The sequence below is a fragment of the Kogia breviceps genome, chromosome 6, assembly GCF_026419965.1.
Source record: "Kogia breviceps isolate mKogBre1 chromosome 6, mKogBre1 haplotype 1, whole genome shotgun sequence".
In the NCBI taxonomy this organism is placed as follows: Eukaryota; Metazoa; Chordata; class Mammalia; order Artiodactyla; family Physeteridae; genus Kogia; species Kogia breviceps.
In genome coordinates, this window is record NC_081315.1 from 24,977,556 (window position 1) to 24,989,828 (window position 12,273).

The 12,273-nt window shown below is 37.1% G+C and overlaps 1 protein-coding gene across 2 annotated transcripts in view; it reads right to left on the reverse strand.

The window, feature by feature from the left end:
* ANAPC10 (anaphase promoting complex subunit 10) overlaps window positions 1-12,273 on the reverse strand; it is a 105,166-nt gene that overhangs the window by 9,944 nt on the left and 82,949 nt on the right. The gene's annotated exons all lie outside the window — the stretch shown is intronic.

Sequence of the window (12,273 nt, forward strand, 5' to 3'; positions counted from 1 at the left end):
CCCTCCAACCACCCCTGCACCCTGATGAACCATTACTTGTCTTTTCCTGTTTCAAATTTTACTGCTTGTAAATAGAAATCAGCTAAATCCTACATTTCATAACAGCTACATCAATCTTTCTGATGCTCAAGTAATATTAAGTTATTGCTATGTGGTATCCAAACTAGATGATGTAATATAGAACAAAAGAAGCTCTCTCTCTCTCTCTCTCTCTCTCTCTGTGTTTCATATATATTATATATTTGACAGAGAGGAGAGCTACTTCAGAATTACTTAGAATATTCAACTTAGTTTTACTACCTGCGCAATTTAGTAAAACTAATCAACCTGTTCCCTTCATTCTAAAAAGGGGATAGTGATAATTACAGGAATATTGTGGGATTAAATACAATAATACATAAAGAATGCTTTATCATAACAACTAGCACAAAGAAAGTGCTCAGTTAATGTTAACTAATTTTTATAATTAATTAATTAATTAATTAATTAATTTTGGCTGTATTGGGCCTTTGTTGCTGCACACAGGTTTTCTCTAGTTGCGGTGAGCAGGGGCTATTCTTCGTTGCGGTGTGCAGGCTTCTCATTGCAATGGCTTCTCTTGTTGCAGAGCATGGGCTCTAGGCATGTGGGTGTCAGTAGTTGCAGCATGCGGGCTCAGTAGTTGTGGCGCACGGGCTTAGTTGCTCTGCGGCATGTGGGATCTTCCCGGACCAGGGATTAAACCCGTGTCCCTTGTGTGGGCAGGTGGATTCTTAACCACTGTGCCGCCAGGAAAGTCCCATGTTAACTATTTTTAATGTTGTTATGAGGACAAGAGGGAGTCTGCACAAGGAATCAAGTAGAGTACCAGGCCTCAGTAAACATTTGAAAGAACCTGGGTCCCTCTATATGCCAACCCTTCCTTCCTCTTTCCTATTTCAGGGTTAAGAGACGTGAGTGAACAAGATCACTAAACAGTAGCGCTTGTAATCAACATGAACAAAGAAAATCAGCAGAGGATTTTGCTGCAAAAACACTTAAAAAGGTCTTTTTAGCACAGAAGATGCGCCAGATTTATCCTGTTGTTCTGGATAATGCTAGAATTACTCCTCAAGTTGGAAAGAGCATGATCACTGGACATGTTAAAATTTATGGTCAGTCATATGACATTTTTAAAAAAAATAAATTTATTTATTTTATTTTTGGCTGCATTGGGTCTTTGCTGCATGTGAGCATTTTTTAGTTGTGGCGGGCAGGGGCTACTCTTTGTTGCAGTGTGTGGGCTTCTCGTTGCGGTGGCTTCTCTTGTTGCGGAGCATGGGCTCCAGGCGTGTGGGCTTCAGTAGTTGTGGCATGTGGGCTCAGTAGCTGTGGCTTGTGGGCTCTAGAGCGCAGGCTCAGTAGTTGTGGCCCACAGGCTTATTTGCTCTGCTGCATCATATGATATTTTTAACAGGCAAGAGGAAACAGAGTCTAATATGGAAATGACTAAATCTTAACAGTAATTGAAGTAACTTACTCTTTAACCTCGTGAGGATGGAAAACTATCTTTTCACTTGACAAATGCACATGACAATGACAAATGCCCCGTGTATCTTCCATTGAATGAAAGAAGATATAGTACAATTTCATTATGGTGATAATTCCTTTTACAATCATTTTTTTATTATGAAATGTTTCAGATATATACTTTAAAAAATATAAAGAATATAATAAGCCCCTGGGTATACACTATTCAGCTTAAGAAAGAAAACATTACAAATGTAATTGAAACCCCATAATGATCTCATTTCTCAATTCCTCTTTCCCCTGGGCCCCAAGGTAATCACCATACTGAATTTGGCGTTATTTATTTACATGGGATGTATTCTCAAGGTTACTTTCTCAGACCAAGATAAAAGAGCTAGTCTTCTATCAATCTTCAGTTAATTATTCCCTTTGTGCCTCTGAGTAGAATTTATGATGTGGCAAGGTCTAGTAATATCAGAATTAGGTACCATTTTTTTAAATTAAATCAAAAGAGGGAAAATATGCCATTTTAAGGCCACTCAAACTATGAAAAGTAAAGTCAATGATATTTTTGAAAAACTTTATAGATGTGGAAAGAATTCAAGATTCGAGTTTCAGCAATATGGCAGATTATACATTAAAAACCCTCCTGCTATATCAACTGGAAATGCTGGGAAAAGTTACACAAACTTTTAAAAAAAGATGCACAGCTAAGCTCATATAAAAGAAAAATATCCAGGTGCCAGGGATAATGAAGCAACTGAAAACTTGACTGACAATGAGTACGTCACCCTGTGCTTGCCTCAATGGTGGGTGGTGAGGAGTGGCTGAAATCTAGGAGTTTGGTTTCTAAGGGAAAGCAGAGGATAGACAATAACTTGGCTCTTGCAAGATGGAGAACTGAAACTAAGATTCCCCACATAAAACTGGAAGCGCTAAACTCTTGGGAGAAAAAAAATCTGTCCACCAGCAAAAGAAAACAAAAGACAATAGGGAAACTATCTTACCTGTGCTTGGGCTCTGAGTGGGGAAAATAAATCTCTTGAGAATTCATAATACAGGTCTGCACAACACAGAGGACTGAATTTATGTCATATGTTGTCTAGGAAACCACAAGTCAAGAAATTACAAAAGACGAAGTCCTAAGCCAGGGATCCCCTAAGCATACAAAAGTAAACCCGAAGCTATCCTGGGATAACCTTAACCCAGACTGCACAGGAATTTATAGTTAAAGCCTTGATGAAGATAAGTCACAATCCAAGATTTAAAAACAAGGGAAAACATATATCTATAGGGAAAACATGTATCTATATCTATATCTATCTATCTATCTATCTACACACTATAGGTAGATTCTGTAGCCCCAAAACGGCAGATTAAAACCGAAGAAATTAACACAATAGAAATAGCTGTTAGAGACTACTAAATAATTATAACCAAAAGAATTATCATATAACTAATTAGTCTAAAATTCCCCCAAATTCTGATAACTATTACAAATTCTGCATTCCTTAGCACACATAAAAATGAAAAATGGGTGAACAGCTGTTAAGGGAAAGATTAATAACTGCATTCTGAGGAAAGATCAGAGCAAAACCAGAAATATAAACATTGAATTATTTGCCACTGAATTACTTTGAAACCATGTAATAATATAAAGTTGTGAATGCACTTAAGAGTTAGCTACTGTGGGGAAAAATGGCCTCCTTTTGGAAATGTGTAAATTGAGGCTCCTTCCTCAAAAGTACCTGCAAAAACATTGATGTAGAGCAAGAAACTACCTATATAGTATCTGGAGAATATTGGCCTACATATCAAAGCTAAGAGGGTAGTTTGAATGTTGGGAGAGGTGGTGGTGAAGAAAAATGTTTTACTCATCTTAATAATTTTCCCTATATGTAACTATTTGTAATGCTTTATAAATTAATGATCAATATATTCACCATTGTCTCCTTACCTAATTTATTCTTCTGAGGTCCCCATACAGTAGACACCTATATAAACATCTTAGCATGATATCAATATCTGTTTGTTGATTATATTTAACCTAAACTTTCTGCCTAGCCACAGGTAAATAGACAATGAATCTTGTCTATTTTGTATTTCCAGTCATTTTTGCCACTTCCTCTCTGGCCCCTCATCACATCACACCTGGGTTTAACATTTAGTCATTAAATATTTGACTGTAAGCTTACCATGTATCAAGTACCATTGTTCTAGATGATACATTATTTAAAAGGTTTTAGAACCTATCTTTACTGCCTCTGGTGCTTCCTGCTCCAGTTGAATCTTACTAATTTAATCTTCTTAAAACACATAGCACTCATCTATCTGTTCAAAATCCATCAATGTTTCCCTGAAAGAAGATACAGCCCAAACCTTTTACTTCATTTTAAAAAACCCTCCAAAATCTGGCCCAAGAGTATCTTTCTAAAGTTTTCTCTCATCTCTCTCCAAGATGTTTACTTGCAATGGTTTGGGAGGCAATATCTTCCAAATAACCTGTATAGATTTCTTCCTAGCAGAGAGTCAAACTGAGTGGGGAAAAAAAAACCCCGAATTATATTATATTTACAGAAAACATGTAAGAAATATAAGGATATGAAATGGTGGAAAGATAAGGAATGGAAAAAGATGTAACGCTCAAATACTAATCAAAAGAAAACTAGCATAGTTTTATTAAATCAAACAAAGCAGACTTTATGGCCAAAAACATTACTAGCGACAAAGAAGTACACTTCATAATACATGGTTTGATTGATCAGAAAGATATAATAATTCTAAGTGTGTATGTACTTAATAACACATCCTCAAAATATATAGAGAAAATTGACATAATTATTAGAAAAAGTAGACAAATGCACAATCATGTGGAAGATTTTCATATAACTTTCTTATTAATGGATAGAATAAGCAGACAAAATAATCAGTAGAATATACAATATTGGACAACACAAAGAATAAACCTGACCTAATTGACATATATATGGAGGATTGCACCTAAAAAACTACAGAATAAATATGATTTGTATGAAACATGAATAAAAATTGAGCATATGCTGGGCTATTAAAGCAAGTTTCAATGAATTTCAAAAAATGTTCTCCTTCCACAGAGTAATTGTGCTAGAAATCAATTATAAAATAATACTCTGAAAATCCCCATATATTTGAACAGAAAAGTAAAAAATGTACTTCTAAATAACCCATGGACCAAAGAGAAACCTTGTTACAGTAATTAGAAAATATTCTAACTAAAGATAATGGATAATTATGTATTAAAACATATCAAACCAACTAGAGCTGTGCTTGGAGGGAAATTTACCAATCCAGATGCATATTTTAGAGAAGAAGAACACTGCAAATCATTAATCTAAGTAAACATCTCAAAAACTTAGAAAGATAAGGCAAATTAAGCCCAAGAAAATAATAAAGATCAGAAATTATGAAATGAACAAATATGCACAATACAGAAGATAAGTAAAACTCAAAGTTAATTCTTCAAAAAGACTAACAGAATTGATAAGTTTCTACTGAGACTGACAAGAGGAAAAATGAGACATCACAAGTAACCAAAGTCAGGAATGATGAGAAATCTAACACTACAGATCCTTCAGACAGTCTAAATATCATAAAATGACACTATGAAAAATGTTATGCCAATAAATTTGAAAATGTAGATAAAAATGGATAAATTCCCAGGAAAATACAAATTATTAAAACTTACACAAAAGGAAGTGCAAAAATCTGAATAGTTCTCCATCTATTTAGAATCAGAAATCAAACCTAAAATTATGTCTTGGGCTTCCCTGGTGGGGCAGTGGTTGAGAATCTGCCTGTGGATGCAGGGGACACAGGTTCATGCCCCGGTCCGGGAAGATCCCACATGCCGCAGAGTGGCTGGGCCCGTGAGCCATGGCCACTGGGCTTGTGCGTCCAGAGCCTGTGCTCCGCAACGGGAGAGGCCACAGCAGTGAGAGGTCCGCATATCACCAAAAAAATAAAAAATAAAATTATGTCTTCACAGTGAATTTTATAAATCATTTAAGGAATTATTCCAATCTCACACAAACTTTTCCAGAAAACAGAAAAAATTTTAAACTGTCCCATTCATTTTGTGAAGCCAAAAAAATGACAAGGACGGTACAAAAAAGGAGTATCACAGGTCAACTCACTCATGAAGAAAAAGTCTTAATCTAATTTTTACCAAATCCAGTGAGTCATAAAAAAGGATAATACCTATATTAAAGTTGGATTTATTCCAGGAGAGATGGTTGATTTAACAGTAAAAAAAAAAAAATCATCCAATATAATTCAACATATTATAAAATAAAGAAAGAATCTTATGGATATTTCAACAGGTGCTAGAAAATCGTTTTATATACTCAATACTCATTCATGATTTAAAAATGAACAAAAAATTTTGGTAAACTAGAAATACCAAGGACTAGCATTAATCTTATTAAGAATTTCTAAAAAAAACAAAAAACAAACCAAAAAAACAACCTAAGCAAACATACAAAAATGATGAAATCTTGAAAGCTTTCTCACTGGGATCAGAAACAAGATAAGAATGACTGCTCTCAATGTTTTTAATTTAACATCTCAGACTTCAATACATTACAGGAGGACATAGCTAATACAATAAGGAAATAAAATAAATAAAACCTACAAGGAAAGGAAAAGAAGAAATAAAATAGACATCATTGAGAAATGTAAAAAAATCCAAAAGAATCTACAGAAAATTCTAATTGAGGTAATTTAGAAAGTTGCTAGATATAAAGTCAAGATAAAAAATCAATTTTATTTCAATTTACCAAAACAAACATTAAAAAAAATTATCATCCATAATAGCATCAAAAAATATCAAATTCCTAGAAATAAATCTACAAAAGATGTACAAGATGTCTCCCTAGAAAACTATAAAACATCATTGAAAGAAATTAAAGGCAAATACATGGAGTCTTCTGTAACTTAGAAGACAGTATTGTAAAGGTGGAAGTTATCAAATTAATCTATAGATTCAAAGCAATCCCAATAAAAACTCTATCCAATTTGTGTGTGTGTGTGTCCACGCGTGCACGCATGTACCCTGATAAGCTGAATTTTAAATGTATATAATAATAATGAAAAATACCAAGAAGAGTTGAGACAGTGTTAAGAAAGAACAAGAAGAACTTGATATATCGATAAAAAAATGTATTACAGGGCTTCTCTGGTGGCGCAGTGGTTGAGAGTCCGCCTGCCGATGCAGGGGACACGGGTTCGTGCCCCAGTCTGGCAGTCTGGGAAGATCCCACATGCCACGGAGCAGCTAGGCCCGTGAGCCATGCCCGCTGAGCCTGCATGTCTGGAGCCTGTGCTCCGCAATGGGAGAGGTCACAACAGTGAGAGGCCTGCATAACGCAGGAAAAAAAAAAAAAAGTATTACAGAGGACACCTTCAAGATGGTGGAAGAGGTGGAGATCACCTTCCTCCCCACAAATACATCAGAAATACATCTACATGTGGAACAGCCCCTACAGAATACCTACTGAACGCTGGGAGGGAGAAGACCTCGGACTTCCCAAAAGGCAAGAAACTCCCCACGTACCTGGGTAGGGCAAAAGGAAAAAGGAAAAACAGAGACAAAAGAATAGGGACGGGACCTGCACCTCTGGGAAGGATCTGGGAAGGAGGCAAAGTTTCCACACACTAGGAAGACCCTTCACTGGCGGAGACGGGGGGTGGGAGGGGGTGAAGCTTCGGAGCCATGGAGGAGAGCGTAGCAACAGTGGTGCAGAGGGCAAAGCAGAGAGATTCCTGCACAGAGGATCAGTGCCAAAAAGCACTCACCAGCCCAAGAGGCTTGTCTGCTCACCCGCCAGGGGGGTGGGGTATGGGAGCTGAGGCTCGGGCTTTGGAGGTCAGAACCTAGGGAGAGGACTGGGGTTGGCTGCGTGAACACAGCCTGAAGGGGGCTAGTGCCCACAGCTAGCCGGGAGGGAATCCATGAAAAGGTCTGGACCTGCGGAAGAGGCAAGAGACCATTGTTTCAGCGTGTGTGAGGATACGGGATTCAGAGCACCGCCTAAATGAGCTCCAGAGACAGGCGCGAGCCTTGGCTATCAGCGTGGACACCAGAGACGGGCATGAAATGCTAAGGCTGCTGCTGCAGCCGCCAAGAAGCCTGTGTGCAAGCACAGGTCACTCTCCACAACTCCCCTCCCGGGAGCCTGTGCAGCCCGCCACTGCCAGGGTCCCATGATCCAGGGACAACTTCCCCAGGAGAACACACGGCGCCTCAGGCTGGTGAAATGTCACACCGGCCTCTGCCACTGCAGGCTCGCTCCACATTCCATACCCCTCCCTCCTCCCGGCCTGAGTGAGCCAGAGCCCCCTAACCAGCTGCTCCTTTAACCCTGTCCTGTCTGAGCAAAGAACAGACGCCCTCAGGCAAACTACACACAGAGGTGGGGCCAAATCCAAAGCTGAACCCCAGGAGCTGTAAGAACAAAGAGAAAGGGAAATCTCTCCAAGCAGCCTCAGGAGCAGCAGATTAAATCTCCACAATCACATTGATGTACCCTGCATCTGCGGGATACCTGAATAGACAACATATCATCCCAAAATTGAGGCAGTAGACTTTGGGAGCAATGATATATATATATATATATATATATTTTTTTTTTTTTTCCTTTTTCCCTTGTTGTGTGTGTATGTATGCTTGTGTGTGTGATTTTGTCTATATAGCTTTGCTTTTACAGGAACTATGAACCTGCAACCTGTGAAAAGGAGATCCGAAACACAGTAAGTTAAGCAAAATGAGAAGACAGAGAAACACACAGAGGATGAAGAAGCAAGGTAAAAACCCACCAGACCAAACAAATGAAGAGGAAATAGGCAGTCAGCGTAATTCAGAGTAATGATAGCAAAGATGGTCCAAAATCTTTGAAATAGAATGGAAAAAATACAAGAAACGTTTAACAAGGAACTAGAGGAACTAAAGAGCAAACAAACAATGATGAACAACACAATAAATGAAATTTAAAATCCTTTGGAAGGAATCAATAGCAGAATAACTGAGGCAGAAGAAAGGATAAGTCATCTGGAAGACAAAATGGTGGAAATAACTACCACAGAGCAGAATAAAGAAAAAAGAATGAAAAGAATTGGGGACAGTCTCAGAGACCTCTGGGACAACACTAAACTCACCAACATTCGAATTACAGGGGTCCCAGAAGAAGAAGAGAAAAAGAAAGGGACTGAGAAAATATTTGAAAATATTATAGTTGAAAACTTCTCTAATATTGGAAAGGAAATAGTTAATCAAGACCAGGAAGTGCAAAGAGTCCTATACAGGATAAATACAAGGAGAAACATGCCAAGACACATATTAATCAAACTATCAAAAGTTAAATACAAAGAAAAAATATTAAAAGCAGCAAGGGAAAAACAACAAATAACATACAAGGGAATCCCCATAAGGTTAACAGCTGATCTTTCAGCAGAAACTCTACAAACCAAAAGGGAGCGGCAGGACATATTTAAAGCGATGAAAGAAAAACCTACAACCAAGATTACTCTACCCAGCAAGGATCTCATTCACATTCGACAGAGAAGTCAAAAGCTTTACGGACAAGCAAAAGTTAAGAGAATTCAGCACCGTGAAACCAGCTTTACAACAAATGCTAAAGGAACTTCTCTAGGCGAGAAACACAAGAGAAGGAAAAGACCTATAAAAACAAACTCAAAACAATTAAGAAAATGGTAATAGGAACATACATATTGATAATAAGCTTGAATGTAAATGGATTAAATGCTCCAACCAAAAGAAACAGACTGGCTGAATGGACACAAAAACAAGACCCATATATATGCTGTCTACAAGAGGCCCACTTCAGACCAAGGGACACATACAGACTGAAAATGAGGGGATGGAAAAATATATTCCATGCAAATGGAAATCAAAACAAAGCTGGAGTAGCAATTCTCATATCAGACAAAATAGACTTTAAAATAAAGACTATTATAAGAGACAAAGAAGGACACTACATAATGATCAAGGGATCAATCTAAGAAGAAGATACAACAATTGTAAATATTTATGCACCCAACATAGGAGCACCTCAATACATAAGGCAAACGCTAAAAGCCATGAAAGGGGAAATCAACAGTAACACAATAAAAGTAGGGGACTTTAACAACCCATTTTCACCAATGGACAGATCATCCAAAATGAAAATAAAAAAGGAAAGACAAGATTTAAATGATACATTAAACAAGATGGATTTACTTGATATTTATAGGACATTCCATCCAAAAACAACAGAATACACTTTCTTCTCAAGTGCTCATGGAACATTCTCCAAGACAGATGACATCTTGGGTCACAAATCAAGCTTTTGTAAATTTAAGAAAATTGAAATCATACCAAGTATCTTTTCTGACCACAAAGCTATGAGACTAGATATCAATTACAGGAAAAAATCAGTAAAAAATACAAACACATGGAGGCTAAACAATACACTACTTAATAACCAAGAGATCACTGAAGAAATCAAAGAGGAAATAAAAAAATACCTAGAAACAAATTAGAATGAAAACACGATGACCCCAAACCTATGGGATGCAGCAAAAGCAGTTCTAAGAGGGAACTTTATAGCAGTATAATCCTACTGCAAGAAACAGGAAAAATCTCAAAAAAACCTACCCTACACCTAAAGCAATTAGAGAGAGGAGAACAAAACAACCCCAAAGTTAGCAGAAGGAAAGAAATCATAAAGATCAGATGAGAAGTAAATGAAAAATAAATGAAGAAAACAATAGCAAAGATCAATAAAACTAAAAGCTGGTTCTTTGAGAAAATAAACAAAATTGATAAACCATTAGCAAGAATCATCAAGAAAAATAGGGAGAAGACTCAAATCAATAGAATTAGAAATTAAAATGGAGAAGTAACAACTGACACTGCAGAAATACAAAGGATCATGAGAGATTACTACAAGCAACTATATGCCAATAAAATAGACAACCTGGAAGAAATGAATACATTCTTAGAAAAGCACAACCTTCTGAGACTGAACCAGGAAAAAACAGAAAATATAAACAGACCAATCACAAGCACTAAAATTGAGACTGTGATGAAAAATCTTCCAGCAAAAGCCAAGGACCAGATGGCTTCACAGGCAAATTCTATCAAACATTTAAAGAAGAGATAACACCTATCCTTGTCAAACTCCTCCAAAACATAGCAGAGGGAGGAACACTCCCAAACTCATTCTATGAGGCCACTATCACCCTGATACCAAAACCAGACAAAGATGTCACAAAGAAAGAAAAGTACAGGCCAATATCACTGATAAACATAGATGCAAAAATCCTCAACAAAATACTAGCAAACAGAATCCAACACCACATTAAAAGGATCATACACCATGATCAAGTGGGGTTTATCCCAGGAATGCAAGGATTCTTCGATAGGCAAATCAATCAATGTGATACACCATATTAACAAACTGACAGAGAAAAACCATAGGATCATCTCAATAGATGCAGAAAAAGCTTTCGACAAAATTCAACACCAAGTTATGATAAAAACCCTCCAGAAAGTAGGCATAGAGGGAACTTACCTCAACATAACAAAGGCCATATATGAGAAACCTAGAGCCAACATCGTTCTCAAAGGTGAAAAACTGAAACCATTTCCACTAAGATCAGGAACAAGACAAGGTTGCCCACTCTCACCATTATTATTCAACATAGTTTTGGAAGTTTTAGCCACAGCAATCAGAGAAGTAAAAGAAATAAAAGGAATCCAAATCAGAAAAGAAGAAGTAAAGCTGTCACTGTTTCCAGATGACATAATACTATACACAGAGAATCCTAAAGATGCTACCAGAAAACTACTAGAGCTAATCAATGCATTTGGTAAAGTAGCAGGAAGCAAAATTAATGCACAGAAATCTCTTGCATTCCTATACACTAATGATGGAAAATCTGAAAGAGAAATTAAGGAAACACTCCCATTTACCATTGCAACAAAAAGAATAAAAGACCTAGGAGTAAACCTACCTAAGGAAACAAAAGACCTGTATGCAGAAAATTATAAGACACTGATGAAAGAAATCAAAGATGATACAAACAGATGGAGAGATATACCATGTTCTTGGATTGGAAGAATCAACATTGTGAAAATGACTATACTACCCAAAGCAATCTACAGATTCAATGCAATTCCTATCAAACTATCAATGGCATTTTTCACAGAACCAGAACAAAAAATTTCACAATCTGTATGGAAACACAAAAGACCCCGAATAGCCAAAGCAATCTTGAGAACGAAAAATGGAGCTGGAGGAATCATGCTCCCTGACTTCAGACTATACTACAAGGCCACAGTAATCAAGACAGTATGGTAACTGGCACAAAAACAGAAATATAGATCAATGGAATAGGATAGAAAGCCCAGAGATAAACCTATGCACATATGGTCACCTTATCTTTGACAAAGGAGGCAAGAATATACAATGGAGAAAAGACAGCCTCTTCAATAAGTGGTGCTGGGGAAACTGGACAGCTACACTTAAAAGACTGACATTAGAACACTCCCTAACACCACACACAAAAATAAACACAAAATGGATTAAAGACCTAAATGTAAGCCCAGACACTACCAAACTCTTAGAGGAAAAGATAGGCAGAACACTCTATGACATAAATCACAGTAAGATCCTTTTTGACCCACAGTCTAGAGAAATGGAAATAAAAACAAAAATAAACAAATGGGACCTAATGAAACTTAAAACT